This window comes from Drosophila miranda, chromosome XL (assembly GCF_003369915.1).
Source record: "Drosophila miranda strain MSH22 chromosome XL, D.miranda_PacBio2.1, whole genome shotgun sequence".
Lineage (NCBI taxonomy): Eukaryota > Metazoa > Arthropoda > Insecta > Diptera > Drosophilidae > Drosophila > Drosophila miranda.
In genome coordinates this window covers 21,140,559-21,154,132 of record NC_046673.1, presented here as the reverse complement: position 1 = coordinate 21,154,132, position 13,574 = coordinate 21,140,559, and positions in this window count along the sequence as shown.

Here is a 13,574-nt window from a genome sequence, read left to right as displayed (position 1 = left end):
CTGGGACGGACTTCTCCTAAGGGGTAAAAAAGGTACTGGCTGTTGCACAAGGTCAGAGGCGACGGCGGAGCTAATGAAATGGTCAAATGGGGAAAGAGTTAAGGTGATGTTCTAGTGCTTTGGTCTCTCCAACAATGTCCAAACCATTCCATGTCATTCCGCTGAGGGCGTCAGTACCATTCATCTTCTATCCCTGTTTACGATTTTCTCGTAGAAAACGGAAACTGCAGAAACACTAAGAAAAATACCAGAAACTACACCAACACTAAAAAAAAAACACCAAAATCAAAATTAATAAAATAGCAACCCAAAAAAAACTACCTACCACCAAAAAGTTCACCAACATTGAAAAAATAGCAAAAAATAAAAAAAAACCGCACAGCTACAAGTAAAAGTCCCTCACCAACAGAATCAACATCAGCTACAACAACAGAAAAGGCAACACTAACAAGGCAACAACAGAATGCACAACACCAACACCAACAACAACAACAACAACAACAACAGTGAATGGCAGAACAGCTTCACGTCCACTGCCGATGGCTGTGCCCAAAAGTATGCAACGGAATTTAGTCGACCCTTTCCCACTGCCTCTCTCGAGGTTTGCTTGTGTTCGTGCCTGTCTATAGAAGGGAAGCCATTTTGAAACTTAACAGCGCTAACAACCGGAAATCGTGCAAGTATTTAAATACAGCCAAAGTGGTAAGTGCTGCTGCGGACGCCCCCCACACACTCATCCATAGAGCGGCGAGGACCCACAGCCCGCAACCCACAGCCCGCAACCCAGAACCATAACCCAAAAACTGGAAATAGATGAAAATTTATTTGAATTGCAGTTTGCACACACATGCCTAAATATCCACGGATGTATGTGCATATGAATGTGTGTGTGTGTGTGTGTGTGTGTGTGTTTGTGTGGTTCTTCTGTGCAATGTCGTTCATTTCATTTAGTTGCCATTCGTTGTTTGTCCGGCTGCGTGTCCGTGTCCGTGTCCCTTACCGTTACCGTTACCCTCACCCTTATCTATATTCTTCACCCTTGCCGTGCAGCCCCATCCCCAAGCATTGTCCTCGCCATCATCGTTTTGCATTTACATGCACTTACCGTTGTCATTGAAAATTTACATTTGCTTTGCTTGGTGCCTGGTACCCATATCTGTATCTGTACCTGTATCCGTTCCGAAGCAGTCGAGCACCTGCAACTGCAAAAAATTTGACCTCAAGATGAATTTTCGACACAGCTCCGGCACCACCACCCAACCCCATTTTGGGATGCCTGCGAGTCGCTTCACTCCGCGGCTCATCTCGTCGAGTCATCTCATCTCATCCAGGGCATTATCGTTACTCTTAACGTTTTCATAACATGAATTATTGATTTGATTGCTCGTCGCGGCATACTCCATCCTCCATCCTCCAGTCTCCAGTCTCCAATCTCCCTCTTTCATTCACCAGTCCTCTCTGCCAAGCCCCTCCCCTTTGGCTCCCATAAGAGCGATTATACATTTTTAATTTGATTCTTTGAGCTTTCCTCCTCTCTCTCTCTCTGGCTGTCTGTCATCTTGGTATGCGCCGGAGGGGTCAGGGGAGCGGATATATATGACAAATTAACATTGTTAGCATGCCTGTCCCACAATTAATCATCCACGGTGGAGATGGGATATGGGGCATGGACGAGGGGCAGGGGCAGCGGCTGGGTCGATGGTGTCTTGTTGGCCAATATGTTGATTGAAAGCCTCTTCTCTTTGGCGGTCGTCTGTCGTTGGGGCCGGACAGGAGTCTATCAAATACTGACTTATAAATGAATGTATGTCTAATGCATGATTTGACCTTTAGCCTGGGAGGAGACTCTTTCAGTTCGATCAGCGGAGATTTTGCTTTAGGTGGCTAAGAGGTGGCTTAACTTTTTCCCATTGTGTCATTGAATGTCTTCTTGGATTCTTGTAACTCAAATTTAACTTCACATAAGTGAATCATTAGGTGAGGTCATCGGGTACACTCTAGTTCGTTCCATTCCACTCATTTCATTGCACTCGACTTTGTTCTGTATCATTTTACCTTGTTAATCTACGTCCGTTGCTTCACGTCTGTTTCTGGTATTCCCACCGGCTACAATTTATTCCGTTTCACTCCACTGTGTCCTGCCTTTGCCTATCAATCAGCTGGAATGTCTCTTAAGGTTTTTATTCCCTAAACTCGGGTCTTAATTTCATTCCATTTCGTTCTATTCGATTTGATTTCTTGTCATCTTATTAAGCAGCTTCTCATCGGTTACGCTCCCCTTTTGATCGGCTCTCTGTTATCAATTACGTTTCCGCTATCATCCGTTCTTTGTTTATCCTATTCCCCTGGGTTCCATTCCATTCAATTTGATCCTGTTCCTCTCTGTTCCACTCTATCAATCAACCTCCCAGGCTCTGCTCTGCACTCTTTCTGGCCCTTCTTTTCTTTCAGCTCGGGTTGACCGGGAGTTCATTTGAATCTTAGATTGTGGCCCAGACACACAATGCATTCCTCCCTCCCCCCACTCACGACTCACCACCTACCGCTTAGGGAAACATCTGCTGCAGTTGGCCTTGCCGTATCTGTGTATCCTGAATCCTGCTATATCCTGAATCTGAATTTGAATCCGTAACTGGTCCTGCAACTGGCCCAATACAATTGCTTAGTTATTAATGACAAGTCGTATGTTCCTAGTGACAAACTCGTCCGGTGGCCAGAGCCCCACACTGCTGGGGCCCCTCGGCCCGATTGTCTGACCAGTTTAAATCGAATCTGGCACCCACTGGGGGCTCGAGATTCAACTTGAAAATTTCAAGAAAATCTAGCACAAAAAATAGAAACTTTGCATGTAAAAATCTGTTGGCAACAATATTTTATGGATACACTTCTCGGGCAGCCCCCGTTCCCATAGATTCTCGGATTGCCACAGGCGCCAGCCAGTCAGAGGGCGTGCTGGGTGTGAGTGTGGGTGTGGGTGGGGGTGGAGCGATGCCTGCTAGTGTGTGACCGGCCAGATCTACTGCTTGTGGGTCCGTGTATGTGGACATGGGTGGACGGGGAAGACCGCATGGCTAGGTTGATTTGCCACACTCAAAGAAAATATGGCTTCTTTTTGGCAACGGAGAGCGGAACATGGGGAGACTCCTCATTAAATTTGCAAGAAATGAAGGATATCTTATGAAAGGAAACAGATTTGGTTTGTGCCTGAGCTACGGGTGACAATTTAAATTTCAATTTGGGCAATTTCCTCTTTTAAATGCAAATTCTCTATGCCGCTCCTGTGAGCTGTCGGCCCAGCCTCAGCCTCAGCCTCTGTCCCTGTCTCCGGTCTCCTGTCTTTGCACCCTTTTTGAGGAGGGACATGTGTTAGATATCATGGACGGAAATCAATGTCGCACTTAAGCGGATTCCTCAAATTGGCTATATGTTTCTTTATTTTTTCCTTGCTTCCTTTCTCTCCTTTTCCAGCCAAGAGCCAAGGCCACACGCCCACACACACACATGCCAGGGGGAGTGGCTACGGTTAAGGCTATCGGTAAGGGCTAAATCTACGGCTATTCCTGCTCCTGTTTCTGGTAACTATTAAGCCAAATCAACAAACAAGCACACACGCACACACACAGACACCACCGAGCACTCATACGCAGCTGGATACGTATACGGACTCTGATACAGCAGCAGACACGTGTGAGAGTGTGAAGCAGCTGTCGCCAGCGGTAGGTGTCAACAACTGCTCGGAGCCCCTCCGGGTGGGCGTCCGCCCGAACGAAATGGAACGAGCATGGGGAGGGGGAGGGGGATGGGTATGGGAGAGTGTGCTAAAAATATAAGTAACAAATGCCCGACGGAAATCAAGTTGAAATTTCATTGAGTGCAAAGGAAATTCAAACGGAAAACCAAATGAGCGAGCCAAGCGCACCAAATCCAGAAACCAAACCCAACGGAACAAGGTCTGGACGGGACGTGACAGGGCTGGGCAGGGCCGGGCTGGGCTGGGATGAAGGGAGCTGGCCAGGACAGGACCAAACAGGACAGGAATATGCTAGAGTATCTGCCGTTGGTTTGGATCCTGGGTTCCAATCATATTGGTGTTGTAGCTGTATCCAGTTCCGAAGTTAGTTCTTCATTTTTATGTATTTGAAGTTTGACTCGTTTTGCCCTGATTTCCCCATTTCCTTTCACCTTCAGAACATATCTGTTGCATATCATTTCCCAGGGTTTTCTTTGAAAATCAAGGCTCCTAAAATGTGGCCATGGGCTCTTTCAAAATGTTTACTCTTTTATTGGAGCTAGGCCCAGCCAGTCCTAGTAATGTGATTCCACTTTTCCTATTCGAATGCCAGTGTTGGGAATGTCATTGTGGAGATGTGCTCCGGTACACGTATACGTATGCTTTATGCCTCATTTGCACAATTTCTCTGGCAGTAACTGGGTTGTACCCTACATTTCTCCTGTATTCCCACAATTCGTGGCACGGTAGGCCCACCAATGTGCTAATCAACTCCCACTCCGTTCCATTTCCAGTTCTCCCTCCTGGTTAATTATGCCACATTTTCCCATACAGACATACTCGTGCATTTATGTATATATGTGTAGGCTGGGTCACTTGGCTGCCTTTTGGTGTCGGAATAAATAAATCAAAATGTCGCTGATTCCTTGCCCCCGTCTGGGTCCGAACAGCCTCAGCTGGCCCTCTCTCTCTCTCTGGGCCGTAGTTGTGTATTGTTCTTGGCCTATTGAAGGCAACATGGTTCGGCATTCATTCAACATCCAGCGTCCTCAAACGGAGGCAAGAGCGGCAGCAGCAGCCGCATCAGGCCGGCAGGCCTGGACGATGGCGCTGGCGCTGGCAAACGGATTGCTCCAAAACGACAATTCCAATTCCTGAGTTTGGGGCTGTGGCAAGGGACACACCAGAATGGAGGAGGAGGTTGCTTTTTTCGGTTGAGCTTTGCAAAAAGTTTTCGCTTGCGTTTGAATTTTATGCGACTTTTCGTTCGCTCTTTCGGTTCGGTTCTGTCTTTTTTTTTTTTGTCGGCCACTTCCTGGCCAAGGGGTACGGGTACGTATGAGAGGTGGGAGTGGGGTGCTGGCCGGCGTGTCGCATAAATTTAAGTTAGCAGCACATTTTCGCACTGCCACCCCGACCCCCAACCCCTAGCCACACCTACCCTCAAGGACAACCACAGAGTCGCAGTTTTTCGGTTTACTTAATGCGCCGCTAAAAGTTTTTCTATTTTATTATTTCTGGCGTTCTCTTTTTTTGCTGTCTTTGGCTGCGTTTCTTCTTCGTCTTCTGTTTCGGCTTTTCCCGTCATTCAGTCACTCCCACTCCCTCTTCCGCTCCTCCCAGTGGTCCTTCTTTTTTAAGGCATACTTTGGCTTTTCAATTTTCGCTACTCAAACCAAACTATTTATAAGTTGTACTCGTGTTTGTCTTGTTTTTGAACGCTGCTTCGAATCGACGGGGGGGCTGTGGGGAAAAAGGATACATGGCCTTTCGAAGTATGGAAAAACCATTTGGACCGACTTTTGGCAGGAGTGGCAAGTCTTACCGATTGACACTTCGCTCCGGCCTTACGACCAGAAATCTCCTCGAAGTGACTGAAAGATCGAGACACTCCCCCCAGAAACCTTATCGGGAAATTACCTACCGATCTGCTGATGTATTCAGATCCAGTCCATCCCTGCACCATCTTCAAGGGTTAGCTGAGGGGCTGCCGTTTCTCCACCTTCAGTGGATCTACCGATTAAACTATCTGCTAGCCTTAAAGAGCTATGGAACAGCTATGGGAGTGACTTTTCCGCTTTCTCTGTCCATTCCCTTTTACGAGCCCACTACGTTCTAGGTAATTGATTCCACATTTGTCGCCATTTGTGTGCCCTGTGCCTGTGGCATGCCCCTCTGTGACGTTTGACAGGCCTCATTCCAGGGCCAGAGTCCTGCCACAACAATTTTCTGGCTCTGGCTGTGGCTCTGCCCCTCGCTCAGCAGTGGGAAATAAAAGCAATTACGGCCATCAATTGGCCATGTTGCATAAAAATGAATAACCATAAAATGGTGCAGCGGTGACATCTGGAATATGGGAGAGACCCATAGATCAGGGCTGCCAACCTGGCTGCAGTCACTCAGTTTGTTGGTTTTTCCGCATTGTTTTTTTAGCCGCTCTGCCGGCCACCAAATTGTTATTACTTAAAGCAGAATGGCAGAGCACATTTTTCATGCGTTTGACATTCGAAGTGGGGCAGTGGGGAAGTGGTGGCGCGGGGTGGTGGGCCAGGGCCTCCCTTGTGGGAGGAGGACCAACAGGGCCATCAGAGTTTGAAGTTTGGAGTAGGTTGGCAGGCCCTGCCCTAATTGCAGTTGCTCCCGTCATCATTACGCAGGACTTCCGGTTCGTCCCCCGTCTGCTCTGCTCTGCTTGTGGCCAACTTTTTGGCTAATCTATTTGTCATGTTCGCGCATTCGAATCGGAAAAAACTAAGCGACAACGCCGCCAACGTAATTTGCAGCGATACTTCCTGTACCCAGGACCACACCTCCCTTCTGCCGCCAGTGATAGTGGCCCTTAGCCGTACCCGTGCCCCTATCAGGAAAGGCGAGCGGAAAAGACATTTCAGAATTTCAAAAGCGTTGGCTTTGATAAACGAGCTGCGGCCAAAGCTGTCTTCTAGCTCTGCGTTGGCCAGCTCGGGATAAAATGAGGGGAAAAAAGGAGCAGAAAGAAAGTCTTACAAGATGGTTGGTGGGAGGGGGCAGGGGGCAGACACAGAAAAAGAGAAAAGTGGTCGGGGAGGGGGGTTAAGTGTGTGGATGCTGCAATTGCAATTCAAATTTTTGCTGCCGCAAATGCAATTTCTATAGGATTTCACTTTGGTTGACTCTCGCTCTGTTCCAGTGTCTCCTTGTCTCTCTCTCTCTCTCTCTGTCTCACTCGTCCCCCAGCTGTGCCACAAATTGCAGTTTCTTATGTGTCTTCCTGCCTCATTCTCCTCCCCCTCCTGCCGCTGCTCCTGCTCTTGTCTGTTTTCCCATCTGCCACCTCCTTCCATCTGTATCTGTGTATCTGAATCTTTGTCTTTCGTTTTGCTGTGCGTTTTGTGGCACAAAAATTTGTTTACTCCTCGTTCGTTCGACTTTTGTTCTGTCCTTCTGTCTTTCGTCTTCCGTCTTCTGTCTTTGGCGGCTCTCTGTTAGCTGGCTGTTGGCTTTGGTTTCTGCCAGTTGCCAGTTTTCCCCCGCTACCTTTCGCGCTGTTTTGGCCGCAAAAGGGGAAAATGGCGCAGGGAAAAAGTCCCATCGCCTCTCATCGCATTGCAACGCCTGGCTTGTCTTCGATTCGAGTTTGAGTGCAAGCCAAAGATGTTGCAGCGACCAAAAGCCGCTGACGAGCAATGAAAGAGATGGGCATGTACAGCCAGAAAGAGATGGCGATCGGTAGCAAGACAGAGAGAGAGATAGAGAGAGCTATGGACGGGCATACATACTCGTACATATGTGATGCCGCAAAAGTTCTGGTTGCGTTTCAACTTTTTGTCGCTCTGCTAAAAAAGTGGCACAAAAGTAATGTTGTAGAGCTGCCTCCAGGGAGATTGAGTGACAGATTCAGCGACTGCTAGTGGAGGTTTGGGTGAAAGGGGGTACCGCCACCCACAGATAGGGGGAGAAAGAGAGAGAGAGAGAGAGCGCGAGTGGAGCGGCACAGAGCGAGTTGTGGCAGCTCAGATATGGCAAAAACTTTCGAACAAAAACGATTTAAAAAGCGATTCAAAGTCAGCTTCTAAAATCGAATCAGAATCGATTAAAGCAAAGTTGTTTATAGCACAAAGTTCAACAGATTTGGGAACACGCCCGCCCCCATGTTCCTCCCTTCAACCCATCCACCGAAAACCCCAAAAAGAAACACGGATCGTGACAGCGCAGGGACGAAGGGGGAACTGTTTGCGGGGAGTAGTTCCAATGCTGTTTAGCTGTGTTTGGACTTGAATACTCGACGATCCTGATGGTACATAGATCGAAGACAACCGAATGAGGAGCTACACAGACCAGTAATGAACCAATCCGCAGGATCCTGAGCATCCTTTTCCACCATTCGGTTTTTCCATGTTCAATTTACACTGATTTATTGAAACGCACTCTGGTTTACTGGCAGGACACTGCTGAATGGATGCAATTAACGGAAAGGAGCTGGGTATCCTTCCGCATTCCACACTCGACACCCATTCCGCTTTGTTGGGGCTACGCCCTGCGGCTGCTGCGGTTGCTAGAGAGGGACCCAGGGATTCTGGGTCTCAATGCAATCTCAACCAGTTGCATGCCCCCAACAGCAGCTCCTGCGACTACACATTCCTCGACTCCACTTCCCCCCCCAGTCAACTCAACTCAATCTCAATCACAATCGCAATCTGGAGATGGGCAAACAAGAAGTGGCACCAAGGCAAGCAGGGCAAGCAGGGCCCTGCCAGAGCACTCGCATCCTCAAAGCAATTGCCAAATGCCAGGACAAAATTTATGCAGAAAACATGGGTGGGGGGAGCAGCGCCCTCCTCCCAGAATGAGAGCGACTGATATGGCGATGCTGAGAGATGTGAGAAAGAGAGGGCCATATGCCGAGCACGTGGAGCCAAATCACATTTTGTTTGCGTACAATTTTTGATAGATTATTACAGAATGCGGCAGGGCCAGAGCCACGCAGGGCCAAGAGCAGCAGGGGGTAACGGAGAACGGAGAATGTGGCAAAGAAGTATCCAAGGGGGATCCACCGAACCTGACAGTATCTTGCAGTCACAGCCAGCAACTTCGCGCCAACTTGACACTAACGGGAAGGGAAGCCGGCCTGGAACCCTGCGACACACTGACACACTCACACACTGACAGAAAATGGAGCTTCAAACTTACCTACTTTGGGTATCCACAGGTTAAAACTCCATTTTGCATACAACTTTTGTAATCCAATCTTCTTCCAATGGTCCTTGTGGGAAGATAATAAACAGATTGAATACAGTTGACAGAAGAATTCCAGAAGGGTTTATAGGGTACCACCTATTTGGTCTGTGGTTCTATTGTTGCATCTACATTTCTTCAATCTTCATTCAGTGAAGCCTGAGGGAGTCCATGACTGAATATCCTATTAATTTTCTCAAACATATGTACTTTTGAGCATACTCTTTTTGACATATTCAATGAGTAATTCATTCTTTCGCTTCTTTCGCTCCGTGTAGGGAAGAGGAGTAAATCAAGTCTGGAAAGGATATGATATATCTGTGTGGATGTGTATTGAGAGCCAGAAGATGTTCAGGCGACCCCCAGCGTACACAGGCGTACCCCTTACACGCCCATGCATCCGCTTGAAGGCCCTGGTCCTGGTCCTGGTCCTGTGCCGCTTGTTTGCATGCCTTCTTCTTCGCTAACAGCGCTGGGATCAGCTTCTGGATGTGGATGTGGATGTGGATACGGATGCGGGTAAGGGCTCGGACTCGGGCAAGGGATGCTGCTGTCCCAGCATCTTGTCGTATAATCACCCAGCATCATGTGTGTGTATGTGTGTATAGGACAGAAGATAGCGATACCCTTGACAGTACTTAAAAAATACGAATGAAAAAGCTGGAAAAAAGAAGTAGCGAAAAGTTTACTTTTGTTTGCCTTTCCATGCGATGAGTCACCTCCCCGCCAATCCACTCCCCAACCACCCTCCACCTATTCCTGTTCTGAACCACCCCGTACCCCCCACAGTCCCCTGTCATCCCTATGCTCCTCCACTTGTTTGCTTTGCTGCGTTTCAAATTTTTGTGCGGTTTCTCTTGGCGCTAGATGCGCTTCAAAAAAGCCTAGGATATCATTGGTGCCGAAAGTACAAATATCCCTACAGATTCCCTGCACATATGGACATATGTATGATATACCGATCCAGTACAAATACGCAATAGTCTGTGCACAGATCTACACCGAAAACAGAAGGACTCACTTGAATACATGAACGCAGAGGTACGGAAAGTGCTAGATCACATAATCGGTCCAAGAACATACATTATTTAGGGAAATATGCATCAAAACACATCTAACCAATACCATCGTCGAGGGTATAGCACGAATAGCATCCAAAAGAGATTAAAATTTTGGACTGTTTTTCTTTTCTTTTTTGTTCTCTTTTGCTTTTTGGCTTTTTTGTTGCTTTCCTGTGCCTTTTGGCTTTGCCAAATTGTCTTAATAGATTTATGGGCGTACGCAAAGCGGCTGCACTTTGCCGAGGCCCGGAAGTGGCTACGGCCATGGCTAGGGGATCGAGGGGGCATGGGGTGGGGTCTGGCAAGGACTTTTAATTTGGTTGCGCAAGACTTGGCATCCTCCATCTCCCATCTCCTATCCTTTTCCCATTCCCTTGCTTAGGCCCGGGGCGACATTAGCTGCGGGTTAATAGCATTCCAATTGGCTGGGGAGCCGGGGAGCCGGGGCCACAGATCCTAGTGCTCCCATGGGAGCTCTAATCATTTTACCAGGGGATGTCCGCTCTCTTTTCCCCAGAACTGTTCAGTTTTGACCAGCCCCCTCCCCATATGTATGCCCCTGGGTGGGGTTCCTTCCTTCCTACCCGAAATACCGAGTATTCTTGGAGACAATTATGCATTCACTTTGGCCAACTTTAATCGTCATAGTCCGACACCAAGTTTGGTTAGAGAACGTCAAAATTTTGTATGGATATTTGTTTGTTTTTATGCTAAGCTCTGCTCTGGGGCGGCTCTCACTCTCGCTCTCCTTTTCTTGTCGGTAGTTATTTAGGTCTGCATAGTGCCTAACCCTAGCCGCAAAGTTCCAAAGGCAAAACCCCAAAACCCAGACCTAGTTCTGGACCCTTGCTTCGACTATGCGGATGCGGATGCGGCTCCGGCTACGGCTCCGGCTCCGGCTCCTCCCCGGCCATATGCCGTGTGTTGTCTGACGTTTTGCTAACGACTTTTCAATGGCTGCCTGCGCCAAGGCATAAGTTTTGTGGTTGCATCTCTCTCACTCTCTCTCACTCTGTAGCCCTCGCTAAACCTCTCTTTCGCTCTGCTCAGCCTCTATATTTCTATCTATCCCTCTGTCCTTGTGTCCCTCCCTATGTGTGCAAACAGTTCGCTTTTGCGGCTCCTACTGCCTCTTTCTGGGCCCCACAGCATTGGGTTATTGGCTTGGCTTGGCTCGCCTTGGCAGCAGCTGTATCTGTGTGTGGCTCTGCAAACACGTGTGGGTGTGCCTTTCCATAAAGCTAAAGAACTGCCACAGTTGTAAAAAGAAATTAGTTGCTGTTCCTGCTGCTGGCTGTGGCATCCACCTAGAACGCCGCCACCTCTCATGCCTGCCTGCCCGCCTGCCTGCCTGCCTGCCTGCCTGCCTGCCTGCCTGCCTGCCTGCCTCTGATCGCGGATCTGCTGGCCCACGCGGGCTGCCAACTCTAGTTTAAGGTTGTTGTAATTGAGTCAGACAATATGTTGCACGAGGCACGGGGCAGAAGGCAGGAGGCAGCCAAGAGCCACTTGAAAACCGCAAAGCAGACAAAACGCCACTGTTAATGGGTGGGCGAGGAGGCAGTCGGCCGTCATATCTCGGCACAGTATATCATATACCCATCATCGCGGGGGGTATGGGAGCCGAGTGGGTGCCGCCTTCATCGTTACGCTGAAAATGAGTTAATAAAATGCGTATGCGTAATCAAATTATATGTCAAGTGTGTTGACAACGTAGCCGTCAGCGTTAATGGGAAGGCTCTGCCGAAGCGACAAGGAAATTGAGCCCACCATCATCAGTATCTATCTCATACTTACATCCACATTCACATCATCCGCGTAGTCACTCCGGCAAACATCATTGGGCTTGGGTTTGGGTTTGGGTTTGCTTTTTGTCTCTTCCAAATGCGATTTTAATGACTCGAACAAAGAGAGTATTTAAGCGAATTTATTGCTTCGATGTCTCTTTCGTTTCCTTGGTCGCTCCATTCCTTTCAATATGCTGCCAGGCTCCAGGCTGCAGGACAAAGGATCCTAAGATCCTTCCATCATCCAGCTGAATCTGATGCTGATGGTGATCCCTCAACACCTAGATATGTACCAACCAGTAAGTGGTACCTTAAGTCCATTATTCTGCTCTGACAACTCCTGCAGAGCTGACATTTGGCAAAATTAATCGAGGTAATTCTGTAAAGTTTCACATGAACAAATATACAAATAGTATGTTCAAATTTGGATATGCATGTGCGTACAGTGCGTACCAAAAGTGCACCAATCAACAGTCCTGAAAATATGTATACCTCCATCAATTTCAATCTACTCAAGCCAGAATCACAGGCACCACCTCCTGTGAGTTTTGTTTCAATAGGGACATGACTCTGTTCACTTTTGGCCTCTGAAATGCTCTGCAACGAATGGCTTATAGTTTCGGAATGCACTGTATACAATGTGCACATACTTACCTATACATATGTACAGATGATGTACATATGTGCATTCGTTTGATACATTTCGAGAGACATTCGAGCACATTACACACCATTTGATGGGCTAATGCTTTTCCACTTGACATTTCATCTATAGACTCGACAAACACTAGACGAGCGAAAGGAGCCGAAAGGACAACGCTGGCGATAGCAGGATATGAGGATATTTGTCAGAAGTAAATTAAATTGCTGTGGCAAATAGAGCTGGACACACGCACTGATGCACACAGGACATACAGGAGCACTCCGATGGGCACCTGGGTTCACCTCTTGATTAAGTGAGATTCCATTTCAGAGTTGCCATAAAATGCACACAGATAAAAACGCCGCATCCATTCAAAGGCGAATTGATTGCGAACCTGTTTGTTATAAATTATTAACACTAATTAAATGATTAAATAACTCACAAAAAACCAGCGACACATCAGCGCAGGGCGGAGCGGAAAGCGTTCGGTTTTTGCTTTTTTTATCGGTTAGCCAACGATGTCGGTTTGGGGGATTTCGATTCGTTTTTATCTTTATCAATTAATGCGCAAATCGATTTGGTGCAAAATCCATTTAAATTTAAGATTTTACCCATTTCTTTATTGCTGCTTCAATGGTTTGCTCAATCGCTGGAGATAGTATCCATGTACATAAAAGCTGGCCAAGCTGGTATATAATATTATCCACATGTGTACAATAATCCAGATAATTCAAATTGTACAATACATAGGAGATATGGAGATTTCCTTTATTGGTTATCACAGACGGTTGGTTATGATCGCTTTCTGCGAATGGGCAGCACTGTTTGGAGGCTGGCACTGCTTGTGTGCACTGTTCTCTGAAGGCACTTTTCTCTTCATTCTTCTGAATGATAACTGTTTGTGGATGGGCAGCACTGTTTGAAGGCTGGCACTGCTTGTCTGCACTGTTTTCTGAAGGCACGTTCCTCTTCATTCCTCTGGAAGATAACTATTCGTGGTTGGGCAGCACTGCTTGTCTGCACTGTTCTCTGAAGGCACTTTCCTCCTTCTTCCTCTGGACGATAACTGTTCGTGGATGGGCAGCACTGTTTGGACGATGGCACTGCATGTCTGCACTGTTTTCTGAAGGCACGTTCCT